The sequence below is a fragment of the Argiope bruennichi genome, chromosome 10 (assembly GCF_947563725.1).
Source record: "Argiope bruennichi chromosome 10, qqArgBrue1.1, whole genome shotgun sequence".
NCBI classification, from domain to species: Eukaryota; Metazoa; Arthropoda; class Arachnida; order Araneae; family Araneidae; genus Argiope; species Argiope bruennichi.
Window position 1 is genome coordinate 90032683 of NC_079160.1, and position 20741 is coordinate 90053423.

Sequence of the window (20741 nt, forward strand, 5' to 3'; positions counted from 1 at the left end):
TTAAGGAAGAAAGTAGTGAAATGTAATTGAATTCAATGAAAAAAGGAATTGGAAATGTTTGAGAAAAATTTAATACCAATCATTCAATTTTCATTTCACTAATCACTGAAGAAACCCTTTTTTCACTTATTTTAAAGTAAAAACGCAACAATAATTTTTACTCCTGTCCTTGTGTCAAAGGGACGTTTGTTTTCTAATTTGCAATGAACTTTTGGCTTCGCAGCAAGACTGGTTTCCTATCCCTCATTATCTGTCGCGATTTAAACAAATATTCATATTATTACCACGAGATGTAATTAAATATGAATTAATATATATATATATATATATATATATATATATATATATATATATATATATATATATATATATATATATATATATATATATATATATATATATATATATATATATATATATAAAATATATAATAATATAAACTATAAAATAATTTCAAAGTTTTAAGACGTTTATAATATTAAATGAAACAACTCAACTTTGTATTGAAACGATATTTGTAACGAAAACGATGATTTTTGTTTTTATGTGAATGGCAACAGTGTGAACAAACAAGCAAAAATGGATGTTGAGTTTTGGGATTTATTTAACTAAGGGAGGGATTTATTTTAAGGTTGGGATTTATTTTAACTAACCTGTTTTATTATAATTTGGACTAAATATTTTGGTCACCTGCTTACGTGATACGGAAACAGATGAGTCGTGGGTATTAAAAATGATATAATTAAATTTGAGATCATGGTTACGGAGGATATATTGAGAAAATGAAAGTGTATTCACACTGCGTTTACGAAAATCGTAATTTGAAAAAAGAAGTGCCAAATAGCGAAGTTGTAAAAAAGAAATGTTTAACTTTAGATCGTATTTAGAATGAATTAAAATACTGTCATGATATAATTATGAATAATATCGGAACAGATGAAGATTTTAAAATGAATATGTTAAAATGGAAGAATAGGGAAAAAATAGTTTTAGTGAGAGTAAAAAATGAAAACTTCTTCAATAAGATGTGTTCAATAAGATCGAAAGCACAGCTGAATCAGTAATTTCATCGCCAAATGAAATCGAAATATACGCCGACCAAAAAATTGAATTTCTACATTTTAATGAAGATTTGAAGGACTATTTAGGATTTTAGAGCCAATTTCAAAGGATATTTACTGATGAGGATTTCGAGCCGGATGATAAATTTGAATATTTATTACAGTGAATTATGCAAGGAAATTGAGGGCGCGAAGTTATTGAAAGTTTCCCTCCAACTTCAGAAAACTATGAAAAGGCGATTGAATCTATAAAGAACAGATTTGAGAGAGAAGAATTGTTGATAGAATTTTATGTGAGCGAGTTATTAGCTCTCGTCATACAGAATGAACAGAAAAACAAGGTGCAAGTCAAATATTTCAAAGTTCTAAGAAGTGTATAGTATTAAATGAATCAACTCAACGTTGTATTGAAACGATTTTTGTAACAAAAAAGAAGATTTATGTTTTTATGTGAATGGCAATAGTGTGTATAAACAAACGAAAAAAAGGATGTCGAGTTTCGTGTGGTTTTAATTTCTTTTAACTAACCTGTTTTATTATAAATTGGAGAAAATATTATTCATCTTCCTCATGCTCTATTGAGACATGCGTCTGATGTATTAATAAGAGGATAAAATTTCGATATTTATCTGCCATAGGATACATGAACTTATACATGATACACACACATCGTATTGAAGTTCTTGTATAATTTTGTCTGTCTTATGCTTACTTTTCAAAAAACATAATTTTTGTAATTTTTTGAAGTTTTTAGTAACTTCTTCAGTTACAAAATTTAGAAAATATCAAATATTTTGATAAAATATTATTTCAAATCTAAATAATATTTTCTAACTTTATTCTAATATTAAAAAATATTAGAATAATATTACCATTTGTTTTTAAATATAGTTGATCAGACTCCCGTTTCATTATCTTTACTTAGTTTTTTCACCATCTTCACCAGACCATGCTGAATGCCTGCTTAAATAATATTGTATACAAATGTGACTGCAGTGCAATAATGCTATTGTGGCTGCACAACATTCCTACCACTATTTATATCATATCACACACACACACACACACACATATATATATATGTGTGTGTGTGTGTGTGTGTGTGTGTGTGTGTGTGTGTGTGTGTGTGTGTGTGTGTGTGTGTGTGTGTGTGTGTGTGTGTGTGTGTGTGTGTGTGTTATCGATGCCGGAAAAGTGCAGGGGGTCCAAGGTTGGACCAATTATATTTTGAATCTAGATAATGACATTTCCTTGCTCAGGATTTGCCAGACTCAAATATGTCTATTGGCCGACGACACTGCCCTCATGAGCACCAGTGCATCCGAACTGGTAATAGAACAACGAAACAAATACTTTGGCTGATGGTTAATCATGTGAAAAATAAAATTTAACGCTCACAAATGTTAATAAGTTATTTTCGGCAGAAGAAAAATAGTTCCGATCCTCCCAAAAGTATATAGAAAATCCAATTAAATGGAGCAATAATACAAAACACTAAGGAGTAATACTTGACAACAAAACCTATAAGGATCACATCAGGCGCGTAAGAAACAAATTTTTGGCCATGATAGCGAAATTATACTTTTTCTTGGGCAGAAAAGAAAAACTCTCTTTGAGAAACAAGCTCCTGTTCTACAAGGAAATGCTTAGATCCATCATGAGTTATGCCTCCCCAGTGTGGGGTGCAAGCACCAAAACACGCATCAATAAACTGGAAAACCTACGAAACATAGTTGCAAGGCAGATAAAACACTCCCCATGGTTTATCTGAAATAAATATATCAAAAATATTTTAACTTTCCCTCCAGAATAGAATTCGCTCAAAACCCAGCAAATAATTTTTTCAATAAAATTCACTCTAAACCCGCAATTAAAGCAATACCGACCTACGATCCCCTCAACCCAAAAAAGAAAAGGAGCCCTCGTGCCCTTGTCCCTAAATTCAACAGCTGTGCTCCCAGAGCCTGAAAACTCTAGCGGGAAGCATTGGAAAGGAAACGACACCATGGAGCTCATCCTCTCCCCCAACTGCTGGCCGTGCCTTTTCGAGACTTGTGAGGAAAGACCAAAGGGATGAGGCTGAAATGAGCAAAGACAAGATAACAACCATCTGAACCTGACCAGTTGAGCCGAACACACACCAGGTATTACACAAAGGTGAGCAAACAACTTTTTTGTTGTTACTGTTGTACAAAAAGAGAGTTTGAATGTAGATGCATATTAGACGATGAATAAATATTGTGTGTATGAGTTTCTAGCACATCTCTAATAAGTAATTAACTGTTGATATTGATGTTCATAAGGTTTAATCGATAATAACAAGATTTTAAATCCTTAAAGATGATGTGATCTTGAAGATTGTAATCCGTTGAGATCGGGGATCCGTCAAGAAACATCACTACTGTGTTAGCTCAGACTTGCTTGTCGTGTCTAAATGACTAAGCAACCATCTACATTGGTGATCCGGCTTCTTTGACCACTCTTGCTGTGTGGATCTGGTGCCTACTTTCCAACCTCGACTCTGCTAGTCTCAGTTTCATTGAACTCTTCTGGATGATTCTACTATCAGGTACTTACCTACTTTCAAGCACGACACATTTTTTCCCAAATTTATTTATATTTTAATTAAAGGAACATTCTTAATTTTCCTGGCATGATTCTATTTACTTCAGAAAAAAAGGGGTATTTCGACTTTCCATGAATTTTGGCTTCTCATTGCAGTAAAGAACCAATTTAAAGAAAATATGTTTGTATTGATAAGAAATTACTGCTTATTGCCTCAGAATTTATTTTGCTGCCCATTCCCAAGCATTCAAATTACGATACTTTTTATTGTTTTTCAATAAAAATATGTTCCGTTTCCTGGATTCTTGTATCCGAACTTTCATAACTTTTTAATACATTTAATTTGTAGTAGTTTATTATTAACCGATCCCTTATTTTGTAGGGAAATGAATGAAAAAGAAATGGTTAAATGTTGTTTAACATGAGAAGAAAACATAAAATTTAGAAACTTACTTTAAAACGAATAATACCTTGTAAATCATTTCAAAAGTTGAAACTAATTCTCATATTCCAAGTAGAATGTTCAATGTGCATTTCAATTAATTTTTCTCTGACATTTATTTTGCTATAAAAATTTACTCAATGATAAAATATAACTGTTATCCTATTTCCGACTGCTTTTCGGCTTATTAACCTCCAGAACAAATTTCGGTTAAGTCAAATGGATGCTCTTAATCTAATAATTGGTTAATAAAACTTTTACATCAGCTGTAATAATTCAAAATAATTGCTAGTCGTATACAAAGAAAAAATGACAAATATTCAACAAAGATGGTTCTGTTTTTAAATATCTCTTACGAAATCTCGAAATATGTTAATAATCTGATATCATATTCCTTGAATATCTCGACACAAAAGAAAGAAAGTTAAATTTAGTATTCCACATAATTTGACCATATCTTTTTTTTATATATATAATTTTAAGTATGAAGGTTCTCGAAATTTTATTTTATATATATACATAATTTCTTTATTTCTGAAATATTTTAATCTTTTTATAGACCTCTGCCTGAAAATGATTCTGGTATTTTATTACAGAAATTTAAAGACAGATTATCATGGATGAATAAATGTTGCTCCATCTTCTGTCTGCCACACCACGTCAGAAGCAGATTAATTGTCGATCAGGAAAAAAAACATGTTTCCAGGGTGCTAACAGAGCAAGACAAATCTTAAAGTAAATTTATATACTTTATTATTAAAAAACGATCTTTAGGGGAATACTATGAAAATTGATCATTTAAAAAAAATATTTCTAACTAGTGAAATGAATGAACAAAATGATTATTATTATTATTTTGCTTTTAAAAAAGTCCTTAAGAAATGTGTTCATTAAGTTGATACTTGAGCCTAAAGAGTAGAATAAGCACTAGTTCGGGAAGTAATGCGAATGAAATGCATTTCACATTTTGAAGTTTTTGACCTTATTTTCATAAATTTTAAGATTTCCATAAGCATGGGAGATTCACTTTACATGAAACAAACGAATATTACTGGACCATGACTGGAATAAGGGAGTGCCAAATGTTATTACGTATAATTTTTTGTTTATATACAAATGTCGGATTCAACTCACTGACTCTTTTATCATGAAATCTTTTAACTCTGAGATCTGGAAACTAGAATTTTAGCAAAGAGCTACTGTTTCATAAAGAGGCAAGAGAAATTAATTTTGAAGACAAAGAAGACGTTTTAAAATTCGGGAATCACTGCCTACATAGAACCTGCATATTCCAATGCTTAGGCCCGTTGCCAAAATAAAAATAATCTTTTTCTTCAAAGAGATGGTTTCACGTACATATTATGGTTTAAGATCTCAGATTTCAGTTATAATTGCGGAATTACTTATATTATCCAAGGTTAGCATAATTCCGTTAGTCTGCATTTAAGGACTGACAGATCTTTCCGCTATTTACGCTATTTGTATATTAAGGGTTACATATTAACTGAAGGCTTGGAGGTATTTCAACTTAAAGAAAAATAATTAATTGTTTCATATTAATATTAATGGTCTATATTATTGGTTCTATATTAATTGAAGGCTTGGAAATTTTACAGCGTAAAGAAATATTTCTTAATTAATTCATTCTGAAAATTATTTCTACTCAATAAAATATTTTTTAAATTTTACCAGGTGGCAAATCATAGGAAAAATTAAAGTGGGTTCATATGGTTTTGTTTGCATCTGCCTTCTGCCACTCCTACATCCGAATTAGAGGAACAGTCGTCCTGGAAATCAAAAACATTTTTGAGCTAATAACAGAAGTTGAAAAAAAATTTCAAAGTAAGCGTTTTTACTTTATTGGTAATATATATATATATATATATATATCCGTTTAAAAGATTTTGTACTAAACATATGCTCAATTGTGAATATTGATTAGTTTAAAAAGTATTTTACAGCTAGTAAATCCAGAATGAGTTAAAAATTTAAAAGAATATTTGGGAAATGTTCATTTTATGGATGTCGTGATCGATTCAGAACTAGGTAGCAACTCAATGCTCCAATACAGAAGAAGGCCTCAAATTGGTTGATCGAATAAATGTTTTTAGCCGAGAAGCCAAATAAATTAATACGTAAAAATACAAAATCTACGAATTAAAATTATTAGGATAATACCAGCAAAACTTTCAAATATAATTATTCAGATTCCTAACTATTCGAAAGTTTTCACTAAGTTTTTATCTTTTCTATAAAAGCCGAATGGCCGCTTAAATGATATTTTGGACATGTGGCAGTCTTTAGATCATGAATTATAATAATTAAAGAAAAACCATATACCTTTTTATAAAGTATACAAATTTACCATAAACATAAAAAGCTAATAAAATAGAAAAAATGGGGAAAAAAACCTACACTTTGATATTATCATAATATCAAACCTACACTTTGATATTATTTTTAAGTTACAAATATGTTGAAATATAAAGCTAAATTAAGCAGTTTATAAAAAAAACGATATTTCTAGTTGCATTAATTGGGGCTGGAAATATCTAAATCTTTCCATAGAGTTGATGTGTGAATATAAGAAGTAAATAGATCCTAAACAATGCGGATGAAATTCTTATTACATTTTGATATTCATATTATCTATCTTATGGAACTGAGGAAAATATGAACAGTATTGGAGATTCAATAGACTTGAAATGGAAAGTATATCACTGGGTGAATACTGGTATGAGAAAGTCATAGTAAATCGTCTAAATGTGATTAAGTTACATGATAGAATAGGCATCATTGATACTGGCATTAATGGTGTTTATGCCTATTGTTATATATATGAAGGTCGGATTCGATTCGTTGACTAAACATAGCAAATAGTTAATGATAAATAGGAACTACTATAATAATTAACAGATTCCACTGACAAATTTATTTGAAAAAATATCTTCTATAATTGTGAAATTCCGCGAAAAAAATCAGTGTATTGAAATACTGAAAACTCTCTTTTGTTATGTTAAATATTAAATAAATTCTACAGTGAGCACTATTTTGAAAGCAGTTACTGCATCTTGATTTTAGAAGATAGCCTTCAATTATAATTTTGGAATGGGATATAACATTGGTCAGGGCTAATAAAGATTCAAAGGGCGGATTTGCATCTAAAGACGCTCTATCTCTCGATATTAAATATTTGCCCTCTTCCATTTTCACCTTCTCTGACAACTCAGTCTTTTTCCAGCCTAAAAGAATATTTCAAATGCAATTTAATATAAAGTCTTCAAAATTAGTTCGATTGAAGAAATCATTTATTTTTATTTAACAAATTCGCATATTATAGAAGTAATCGAAACAAAAAAAAATTTTGTCACATGCAAAATGTAATTCATATTTGCAAGTTCTATCAGAATTGCAAAAATCGCGAAAGATAAGCACAGAAAAAAAGATTATTGTTTTAAAAAATTAAAAAGTTAGCTAATTTGGTATACAAGAAACTATTCAGTTGCTTCTTTCTTTTGCTTTACTTGTAGTACTGGATAAATTAAAACAAGTTTTATCTTAAATCTTTAAACTCGTCTGATGGAATTGAAATATTCAAGACTTACTACATTTGAAATATATATCTGTTTCAGAAAATATTAATGCTTCCGTCTTATTTTAAATATGCCTTAGAGCTAAATAATGCAATGTAAAAAATTTGTACAAAAGAAGAAGAATGTATCTTTTGATAATCTGCCGTTTGCATGTTTTTTCCTGCATTTTATGATATCGTATTCCTGACGAGTCTAATAATCCGTTGCATGCTAACAGGTGGCTTCGTATTTTTGGTAGATGGATGAAAAATATTTGGAATTTACTGACATTAGTTACAACGGAGTGAATATTAAAAAAAGGCATAATAATAAATTTTTATTTAATGGCAGTTTTTTTAAGTAGGTATCTAATTTTGAAATTTAATCTTTTATCCCCATCATTCATTTGCTGCTATCGAGTGTCTAAATAACTTTTTTGATTCCGCAATCTTGTATAAAGTGATTTGCATGTGAAATTTTCCATAAAAAATTTTCATTATCCAAAACATGTATTATTAAATTTATTTCATGATTAACAGGTTTTTGAGGACAAAGAAGATATTTTTTTTTCTCGTCTACTCCTAAAAAAGTACCGGTCTTCTCACTGAATGGAATTATATTCAAAATATATGAAGACAACTTCAGCATTGTACCATATGAAAGAACCAGAGTTAAATACACCACAAGACGACTCACAGTTCTATGAAATTTTATTTTTCATTTTCTTGTTATAAATAAAGCAGTAAATTCTTTTTCACATTTCAGAAAAAAAAGTTTATTTAATTCAGATTTTTACACTACTAATGATTTACAAATTGAAAAAAAAATGTAATCATCATTTTGACCAGTTATTTTTATGCTTGAAAATAAAAATTTCTACATTTGTTAATGAATAAGAACCTGCATTTGAAAATGATTGTGAATGTCTTGACAGCTCTTTAACTATATTATTACAAATCTGTAATACTGCTTCCCATCACGGTTAGTTCAATCACTGGAAGGACTATTTTATGATCAGCCCTATTGGATGCTGATCGGGTGCCGAATCAATGATCTCAGAGCTTGGCGACTTGACAATAAAATATATAATACTGGAATCTTCAAGAATTTTAATGGTAGGGCCAATAGGAACCGAGATATGCCTGATTGTTCCAGAACCTTCTCTGCCCGCCTCTGGGAACTATAAAAGGCAGCAGTCTCAAGCCGAAGTCAGTCGTGTATCAAGTTGTCATCTTGGAAAGAGTCAAAGACGAATAGTTGGATCAGTCCAGTTTTGTGAATCTCAAGCTATTGCTGAATTGAGATGTGTGCCGAGTCTGGGGTTTATTGTAGAAGCAGCATGGAATTGTGTGAGGAGTAACCAGTCATGCAGTAGTGAGTCGGCAGTCGGATACATCTAAAGCGATGAGACAGCGGAGAATTGCAGACGTTTGGAGAGACCATAGAGAGTAGCTACGAAGATTCCCTCCTCCTTCTGAATTCTGTCTGGCCGCCTTGTGGGCTGTGGTTGCTATTACTACAAATTACTACTTGTGGGCTACTGTTTATTATAGTGTGCTGCTGTGTGTTGCATTTGTTCGTTTCGACTATATATTTGTTGTCTTTGTATTCGTTTAATAAATGTCGTTGTCTTTACTAAAGGACTGTTTCTTCATGACCAAACAAATCAGAAAAAACTCCAGAATTTCCGTAACAATATTTTTAGTATCATTCAGAAATCATTCAATTTCAAAAATGTAGTATGTATTCAAATGCCATTGACTGAGTGCGAACTAACCGAAATACCGTCGCGACGACTTTAATTTCATAAATATCATTCTTAACTATATATAACATAATTAAAGAAAATATAAATCTTTAATGTAATAAAACGGTTGAAATATTCCAAAGGAATATATTTTAGAATTATAATATTTCTATTTATAATGCCTATATGCAAAAATATTGATTATATAATTTCAACACTATACTTATAAATTTAATTCATTTTTCTTCTTAAAATTAATTATTAAATTCCGACTTTGTATTTCACTTTAATTTCTGAGTTGTGTAGGGATCTGGAATTTTAACGCTTTTTAAGTTTTAATTTTTGTAATTATCTAACATAAGTAGCAATATTATATGTAAATTACAGGTATAAAATAATTTTCCGCAAATTTCTCTTCAGAAGATATATAAGTTTTCCAAATGCTTTTACATGGCCTTTTTTCCGTCATTTGAATTATTTTAAACATGGCAACCGAGTTCCGAATATAGATTAAACATAGAACTTTTAGAACTTGCCAATACTGAACTTTTCGCTTAATTATGGTAAAGAAGAACAAAGCTGTCATTTAGAGAACTCTTCTGCTCACACATGTGCATATATTTAATTAAGACCTTACAATTATTGATCACAATTTAAAATGTAAGCGATTTGATTGAACATTTGTATTCCTATCAACATAAAGCAGTTTAAATTGGCTTTATTAATTCTTCAAAAGTTATATTTAATGATTACATACTAGCAACATTTTTATATAAACATTCTTGCTATTAGCAACTAATGACTCTCTTCTTTTAATGATTAAGGAATATTTCTTTTACCAGAAATCTAATTTTTACAAATCATTTTCTCCATTTTATAATTTGTATACCCTTTACTTAAATCCTGTATAACTTTCTTTCCTGACATTGTTTTAACCACCGCTTATGAGCTAACCACACTGCAGATTGACACAGCGATAGCAGTTTAAAGATAATCTCACACAATGTTAAGTGCTTTACAATAAGTCCAACATTAGCATGTGCATTTAATGTCCCATTTATTAAATATCTTTTGTTTCAATTTATAATTTTTGTTTTTTAAATGTATTCAAACGTTACTGTTTACATAATGTAAATACTCAATATTATTATACATTAGACTTATGCCCACTATCTCCATTAGAATCACTCAGGGAATTTACGCATAATAACTAGCTATAAATATCACACTTTTAAAAACAGACCGTGCTGATCCCCCCCCCTTTGTTTTTCTTTTTGCAAACGTGGCTTAATTGATTTGGCACAAATAGTGTTGACGCTCTAATTCATTTCAATGATTTGTTTCTGTAGCATTTTCTGGTTTGAAATTTCCAACTCCATTTTATGACATGGTGATTGTTGCCATATAACTTCTGAATCTTCATAAAAAAAGAAGGAGAAAAGATGCAAAACATCTTTAGATAAATCGAGATGGCATGCGTTAGTTATCGAACTAGTTGTGTCAGTTCTAAATACAATCTTAGTGTAATTTTCTTTATCGAAAAATCAATAATCATGAAAAATAATCAAATTAAAAAAATACTCCATAGAATACTTAAACTATACAAATGCAATTCAGATTTATCTCTAGCAGTCAGCAAATCTTCATGTGATGTAAAAGAATGTCATTCCGCATGTTTTCTGTTTGTGGTTGAAACATTATTAGTATTTTTATTTTTCCTATACATAAAAAAATAACTTGGTATAGCAAGTGATTAATCGGCACAAAAATAGAAGTTGTAGAAAACACGCGTATTTTTCATTGGATATTGAAAAAAATGGTATCACTTCATCATTTTCTTTCTTTTTTTTCTACCAGAATAAGCGACATTCAACGTTTCAGTCACATTTGTATTTGTAACCTCGAATACAACATTACAAGTAGTGTAAGTTCAATTTTTCACTATCATCACAGTGTCTTCGTGCGCATGTTCTTCTGAAGTTATAACTCCCAGCCTATAATCTTAAATTTATGATCCTAGAATCGATGTCAATTTCTTTTTATTGGTGTTGTTGCCAAGAAAGTCCTCTTTTGCTACAGCACAAAAGATGTTTTTCTCAAGCAAGATATCACAGAATGATGACTTGTTCTGCATCCCATTCTTCATGGCATTATCTTCAGAATATTCGTATAAAGCACCTATTACATTTTTAACATGCTACTGGAAACATATTCAAGACTTTTATCTAAGATAACATCACATACATAATTCTTTGCCATAGTCCATGACAAAGTAGGAATCTTGTATCCAAAATAAAAGTATCATCATTCCTGTCAAGCTTCCGGAGAATATCTTTTTAAAATTTTTTCTTCAGAAAAGATTTTATATCTTTTCAAAGGGAGACTAAATTAAATGGGGGTGATACAGATGAAGTCTGAATCTGAAAATGCCAACAATCATTTTTATAAATAATAGGTAGAATTTTCATAGATGTTTGAATTAAAACCAAGGGAAGTCAAAATAATTTATGATATATTAATATTTTGTATACCGGTATTTTATACATAAAAATATTGAACCTTTTTGTAAAAATACAGTTGTTTATGTTAGCGTCGATATTTTATCAAATGCTAAAGCCTGTGCTATTCACCCATTTTGCACATGGAAATATTTGTACAGTATTACAAAGTGACATATACTTCATGCTTAAATACGCCACAGGTATGTTCATATACACATCAAAAGGAACTAAATTTAATATGAAACATGTTATCAATACTTTTTTTGTTGTTGATAGAAATCGTGAAAACATGGATATAAAAATTATTTATATTCAATTCTTATCCCAAAAATTTAAGAAAAAAGAAAATTCTTAGCAAATCGATAACGAGGAATTCAGAAATGAATTCAATATATATGTATATTCTAATTTCAGGCACTCAAAGGAGAATTTCAGCATAGAAGAATTCCGATAGTACGGAAACATTAAATTTACTTTTTTTCTATATTTTATTATATGTAGTGTGCTATTATGATAAGATTACTTTTCTACAGAAATTGATTTTTTCCCTCACAAATTTAGCGTGCGTTTATTTGAACAATTCCCCCAACAGAATTTGACAAATTTGATTAGTATAATTCAGCAACGGATTGTAAAACCCTCAGCACTTCTGCGCATGCGTTAGGATGGGTTTAATTCGTCAGAATAGGGGTGAAAGGAGGAAATGTTTACATTTACTAGTATCTAATAGGGGAAATCCAAGGTCAAAAGGAATACCGGAAATGCACTCATCGTTCCTCGTTTCACCCCTTAATGAGATGGAATCGTAGTAATGCGGTCGTCTCAGAATCTGTTGACAAACTATAGTGATATTCATCGTAGTCATCGAAGTACCTACACGCTCTGAGTAATTGTGTAGCACAGTGCATGTTATTGATTCGTGCAGTTCAAAATATTTCACAAAATTATTGAAATATTAATTTTCACATTTTTGTGTTAATTACGAACACGTGATTTAATATACAATAAATAATTTCCGATATCAAATTTTCAAAACTTCATCAGAAAGGGTTGGATAATTTTTAATTTGAATATTTTCCCCAACAATCGGAATTTGAAGGAAAGTCTATTTTTACTTGAATTAAAATATTTAATTAAAAAAGGGAAAAATTCTTATAGATTCCTAGTTTTAGATCTTTCAGACCTTTATTACGAAAAATGCCATCTCTGGAATTAAATTTCAGTGTTATCATGCTAGGTAATAAAAGCGAGAGCCCAGAGAGAGTAAATTGGTATGCTGGCTTTAAAATCAAAATTACAAATTTCTGTCAAATATTCGAAAAAATCGGTTACAACCGAACCGTGTAACCGAAAAAGGTAACAAGCGTCTCAAAAAGGTAACAGGTTCACCACATTGGAGTTACTTCCACCCAGTCAAAGCATTCGGAGTAGAGGAATGTCCACCGTAACGATAAAAAAAAGCGGGAACTAAGCGAATTTTTGAAGAGGTAACACGTAACTCAAATTGAAGAGATAAAAAGTTTCAATAACAAATGAAATTAAGGCCATTAAAAATAAAATTTTAATGTAAAGTGTAATATCGACAATATAGTGCATTTCTTCCAGTGCCAACAAATAACTCATGAGAATAAAATTATCCAATCCACAAACTTATATTTTCCTTTTTACTTTAAGTAAAACAAACTTTAAAAAAATAAAACACCAGGAGAGAGAGTTTAATTTAGAGTTTTATCATTGACCACTTGTATTGTTTGTGCTGACATCTGGTGGTGATATTTGAAAGCTTCTGTTTTTAACTTTAATGTGACTGTCGGGTCTTTTTTCTGAAAATAACTGGTTAATTGCGTGATAATATGGCTTCATTTATTCTATAGTTTTTAAAAATATCGTGAAATATTTTTAAAATACGACTGTAAATTCTGCACAGAAAAAAGTAACATTTGCATCTTTAGGGTCAAATACGACCCATACTCGTTTACATTGAAAGCGTGTGAATAGAGCTACTCTTTTTGTGTTTGATATTCTTCCAAATCTTATAAATGCCAATATAAGAAAAAATATGATAATTAATACTGAAGTTTATAGTTAATTTTATTAGTTAATTTATGTGCCTCCCATTTATGGTTAGTTATCTGATGGATTTTGTTTACAAACAACTCATAATTTGTTTCCCTTAATCGAATTCGAGTCAATTGTAGGGCCAACGCCATACATAACTCAGATTTTTAAACTTAAGAAATTTTAATAACAAACAAAAGTTAAGTCAATAACAAAAAAATTCAAAAGCAAAAAATAAAATGTTTGTGAAAATACATAATGTTTAATTATAAGCCATTCCTTCCATTGATAAATTAATAATATCATGGGGATATTATTTCTATTACATAATCTACGTTTTACTGTTAAAATTATACCTGGAAAACATTCGAAACACTAGAGGAGTGTTTGCTCTTTTCAATATTTGGCTTTTTGATCTTTTGTATTGTCAGTAATGGCAATTGGTACCAGAATGTGAAAATAATAGTATTTAATACAAAGATTGACGACCAATTATTCAATTTAATTTGCTCATTTTGTAAAGAAATGATGCATTTGATGAATAATAATATTTATATGATTTCCCAACTAAAATTAAATGTTACAAATATTACTTCTTGCCTCATAGCATTTCATACCACAATTTAAAAATGATATTAATGTATGCATATTCTAGGAAAACTTACAATTTAATATCGTTCAAACTTTGATTTTTCTATTTCAAATCAAAAATTATTTTTAAAGCTTTAAATATGAAAATATACACGTTATTCCTATAACCAACATCATGTGTCGCTCCTTTAATTAAGTCAGATGTAAGATATTTCTTATGTGAAGGAAATTAGGTTCCAGGATATTCACACAATCTTATCTTTACAGATGATGAAGAAAGCAGTAATTTTGCATGTAATCTGTATTTGATCCTTGGTTATACGGCTTATTACAGAGATTTCCATTCTGTTCTTAAAAACTACTGTAATGACGGATAAGTAAATATATTTTATTAACCGAAGTAAATTTTCTCTTCTTTCTATGTGGGTTGGGAGTTCACTCTTGAGAGAAATCTGAAGTTTGATATACGATATTGCGTACTATCTAAATACTAAGTAATATAATCTTGCGAACACTTTTCGGCTATATTTTTTTTTATTTTATTCTTTCTATCGATATGAAATTAATTTACGATTTTTAAGATTACATTTCGATCTTTATATGCTTTATAAGAATAATTTTTTTCAATTATTTAAGCTCTTTAATGATCATTTTCGATCAAATCTTATAAAAACTGCACTATTATTTATTGACAAACATGAAACTGTTAAGCTAGTCCTCTTATTGAAATGTCAAAAAAAAGGGGGGTGATTATTAGGATCCTTCAACTTCATAACAATCATCAAATGTAGCCTTTGAATGTGTGTATTTGGCCTTTTCGAAACTTATCAGAACCAGACTGGATGGTAAAACCAACTATGGTAACCATATATCCATGTATCATATGGTTAAACTGGTTACTAAATTTTTGACTACAATTAATATCACACACATTATCATATCAGTGTTATAGATTTTGTTCCCTTTACTGAGAATGTTTTAATTAGTGATGAGATTTTTCCCTTCGTCTGTAGCGGACAATTGGATAATTTATCAAAATCTCATACATGATTCAGAGATTAAAGCTTCGTTAACTCAGATTCTGATACAAAGTACTGCAAATCTAATTATATCATCAACCATATCAGTTACATCCCTTAGAAATGTGGAGCATTTCCCGAAGACAGAGAGATTAATAGAAACAAGCAAAGAAAAACAACAGCTAAATTATCATGAGAATATTGAAACAATAGTCTCCCAGACAATAAAATCAAATAATGTCTTGAAACTAAAAATTATTGAAAGATATTTAAAAACTTTACAATTTTTACAAAAAGAAAATAAAAGATGAATAATAAAATTACTAATTTTTTTTTCAAATTAGAACTTTAGTAAATATTTTCTTCATTCATCAAATTTTATAATAATGAATATGTTTTAAAAGAGACATAACTTATACTACAAACTAACAAAACATATTACTAAAAATTATATAAACTACAACCTATAGTAAATGTCTGGTATTTATATAAAAATTTATATTAGCATTTTATGAAAATAAAATATATACTCTTATTTAGAAAAATATATTTTTATTTATGTTTGTTTTCATAATAAGTTCTGCCCAAGGTTTAACACCTTTCGGTCAAGGGTACAATAAACACTATCGCGTGCCAATATAGCAAGCTTTTTTAATTATTAGAATGTTAAAAAAGACATTTTTGGATTTTTAAATTTATATAATAAATGTAAAGCTCGGAAACCTTTGAATCAACATTCACAAAGGAATCGTAAACTTATTTAAGAAGCCAATCAATAACTAATATTGAAAGTCGATCAAAACTGCAGCACTCTCTGTAATATATATAACCATTAAAAGAGCTTATTTAGAGAACCACTGAAATTAAGATAATATCGCTCTGCCTTCATAACAAGTCTGACTTCATTTCTTGCATTTTCTCTCGTCCAGCACGGATATCTTCACGCATTTTCTACTGAGTAGCTTGATTTTCTTATGCATTTTCTTTAAGTCAGCAAATAAAACGTTCACATCGACGTTTTCTGCCATTTTTGCTTGGGATCTCGTCCGCAACATATACTGTTAAACACTACCCCACTCCTGACACCAAATGTTACGGAAAATCAATTCCACCAAGTCCGTAAATTTACCGGGTTCGATTGTAGTGGGTGTATGGTGTGAAAATAATCAGCAGGCCTCAATAATGGATAATGACTTTTTTTCAACACGAAGTCACAAGAATGTAGACCACAAATTCACAGCCGAGACGAACAAAGGCAATACACAGCAGCACTTCTCGCAAACAACAGTATACAAACAGCGCAACACAGATCAGCAATGATAAGCTGCTCGAAGCGCTCAGGGTGAGAGCTAGTTTTACTTTTTTAACCAGATTTGAACTCTAAAACCTGCATCCAGTTCCTTTGCACAGCCTTTTATAGTTCCCGAGATACGGGAGAGGACGTTCTCGAACAATCAAGCATATCTCGGTAACTATTATATCTATCGCCAAAATTCTGTAAGATTCCAGTTTTATCTAATTTTGTTCCAAAGTCGCCAAATGGTCGAAAAGTTTGTCTCCCAGCTCTGGGATCACTGACTTGGCACCCGAGCTGCATCCAATTCAGATGATCATAAATCGGTCTTTCCGGTGATAGAAAACAAAATTACAGATTTGTAACAATATTTATAATAAAGAATTATAAATTAAAGATTTAAATCTGAAAAATAACTGAAATACTTGAAAACTATAAAGGTATATGAAGCTTTAGTCTTCTATATGTATCTGTCTATATGTATTTGCTACTCTGTTTTACTTATTATTTTTCCTGTATCTAAAGAGAGAATTTAATAATCAGATTTTCATTCATTTTTGAGATATACTAGAATTTTAGATTTCTCAATAATTGGATATTTTTGATAAAAATGCCATATTTTTTGTATTAAAATTTGCTTCACATTTTGTCGATAATTTTAATTAAAATTCATCTTCATATGAGTGGCAGTATTTAATAATGAATTTGAAAAATATAATCACATTTTAAAAGTCCATGAGATATATAACAATGAAATGTGAAATGTGCTAAAAATTAAAATTCAAAAAATAATAAAATACAGTTTTTAAAAAAATAATTCTATTCCTGGACAGCGAAACTTTAAAAAAATATCAGGAAATAAATCAGTGAAACTTGTGATTTTGATGTAAGATACAAAAGTATTTATTTGAAATTAAAATATGCCAAAAAGTATTTTTTAAAGATGTCAAAATTCAAAAAAAAAATATTTATATAACAACTAAAGTACTATTATGAAAATTAATAACTGTTTGGATTTTAAAATATTGCAAAAAGCAGTTTTCTAAATTAATACCTACGAGAATACTGAGGAATCATACGAAACGTTGGTAAAGTTTTAAATTAATTAAAATAATAAGTAAAATTATCTACCGTATAAAGCGTCAACACGCACACACATAAACAAACACATGTTCTCTTTTATAATAACCTCGTTAGATGTGAGGTTATTCCATATCTAGGAGTGTTTTTCGCAAAAATTACGGAAGTAAACCTTTATAAAGACATCGTAGCAATGATGACGAAAGAGACCACCAAGCGCCCAATTTAAACTACAGCTATTCAGGTTTCAAAATTATTTAGAAATGCCTATAAATGAAAAACAACTGAGAACTGAAAAGAATATGAAAATTTTCATCCATTTTATAGAAAACTATTTGATTTCTAGAAAGGGTTAGATAGCTCAATTTTATTAAGTTATTTTTTAAAATAAAAAAAAAATTATTCTTATTGCTAGATTGAGACTCCACCGTCGATACATAACCAGCCAAGATATTTTAAAATAATTTATTTGAAGATGAATCCAGAATGCGAAATAATATTTTCTTTTAATTTATTTTAATCACTATATTGAGAGAAATTGCAAGTTATAATAAGATCTTTGAGATTTTACTGTATTGCTAATATGTAATTTCACATCAGTATATCAAATTAAGACAACGTATCCCCGTCTTAAGAACTGGAGTGGCTCCAATTAGATTTGATACACGTATAGGCGACTTTTACACCAAAATTATTATATGAAATATTAAAATATAAAATTTCGTTTTGGCTATAGTAAAAAAAATTTTAATGCGCATATTTTTAATTATTGAAAGAAATTTCGAATCAATAAAAAATACCAACGTGCTATAAAATGTGGCATTAAATTTTGGATTAATGACACATTAGAAAAGATATAATGAACCATCGGGAGCTGTCCCTCTTCAATTTTTTCCCATACTCCCAAATAGATATCTTATTTCACTACATCCACATGAAATTATTAGCCTTAGATAAGGCAGTGAATATCTTGCATTTCATTGGTGATCTCGAATTAAAAAATATAGATTTTTTGCATCAAACATTACAATTTTTACTGAATCTTTTAGGAAAATATGCATTTTGGACATCTTTTTCGCTAGTCGATCGACACCTAAATTCGACACAATTCTACAATTGAAATCGGAAGATAACATACAAACTTCATTGATTTCAATCTGAGAGTCCATGAATTATGGAGTTTACACACATTCAAAGTGCAGACTGAAAGACGGTCAACCGTTTGACGTAATGGTTTCAAAATTGATAAACATCTACATTTTAGATAATAAACATGTATACCCAAATGTATCGACTTGGCTCTTCGCGCTTTGTAGTTGTCGAATTCAATTGTACTCGAACAACCGGCCAGACAGACAAATTTGGTCACTATTCTATATGTTCGGTAAATATCATAATCTAAATCTGGTAATAGACATTTAGCATACGATTTCTTTTCAGACATTTTATAACTGATACCAGTTTTATTTTGTTAAAATATTATTAAAAAGTAAAAGCAAACGATTTTTTCTTGATAAACATATTTTGTTAGTATTATTTCGTTTATTTTTTTGTATAATAGTTGATGATCAATTGTAAACCTTCTGTAATCTGGCACTGTTTGTAAGATACGCTGTTATGCTGAAAGAATAAATAAGCCGGTGGAATTCTAAATTGCTTGCAGTATTATTTTAGTTTTAAGAATTTAAAATGCTCTGCAAGCTATAGTTTGAAACTTAAGAAAACGGGCAGTTTTCTAGAAAGCATGCAAAACTATATATCGTTCCAACCATATAACTCAAAGCGTTTTTTCGCTATCGTTTTTACAGACAGACTGAAAGTTAAAAATGTGCTTTTTGGATACATGTGTTTTTTGGATCAGAAACGTAGAGAGCCGTAACTCTCAAATTCCAATTTTTTGACGATTACAATACTTCCTCTACACTTCATATACGAAAAAGCAAAGACGGATGAAGTTTACTTAATATAGTTTTATTATACTTTTGTTTTGGCGACTTGCTGGCATGTCGGGATATTAAATGCATAATGTTTCAAATAAATCTATAATGCAAAAGGTGATTTCTTCAACAAATTGATTTTGAATATGATGTGAAAGATTGCAAAGTAGCCTTATATTACTAACTTGGCCGTTGTTCTACATATTACGTGTATGAACATTCCTAATTAAATAAAATCTCATGATATTATTGTGTCAATATAAACGTAAGTGTTTAGGTAATTTATTTCAAGTTTTCGCTGCAACTTGAGATAATTTAATTCTAATGTCTGATTTCCCGTGAAAATATCATGTCAAAAACTGCATTGGCAAAATCTCTTTTCTTTAGATTCATAAAATGAAAGAAAACCATGGAATCAAATATTTAATGAAACGATGAATGTTATTAGAATTTCAGTGCTATTGCTGAAATGTATGCAAGAAATTACGTTTCGCTTTATAATCCCAAAAGGTAATGAAACGCTACAATTTCTTAATTAAATATTAGTTTATCAACTTTATTAAAACCCGAATTAATTATAGCAAGTAATAATAAAATAATTGTATAAATAATTCGAGCTCCACTCGAATGTTCCACTGTTACCACTATATTGGACAGTCTGTTCTACTTAGAGCTACCACATTTGTCACAGATATACTTTGCAGGATTTATTGTATACCTCAGAGCTATTTTTTAATTAATAAAAATCTAATCGAGACTTTTGGTTGGTTGATTTGGTTTTCTAGAGCACAAACTGTCGATGCAGATCTATCGTATCAGGATATAGAGAGCTATTGCAATAGACAGTCTTGTTATAAGGAATCTACCTAAAAGA

The 20741-nt window shown here is 29.7% G+C and overlaps 1 long non-coding RNA gene across 1 annotated transcript; it reads left to right on the forward strand.

The window, feature by feature from the left end:
- Window positions 1-424: 424 nt before the first annotated feature.
- Window positions 425-9263, forward strand: LOC129989442 (uncharacterized). Its single transcript, XR_008785773.1, has 5 exons — window positions 425-3218; window positions 3402-3630; window positions 4665-4803; window positions 5761-5910; window positions 8180-9263. It is a non-coding gene; the product is annotated as an uncharacterized LOC129989442 (long non-coding RNA).
- The last annotated feature ends 11478 nt before the right edge of the window (window positions 9264-20741 follow it).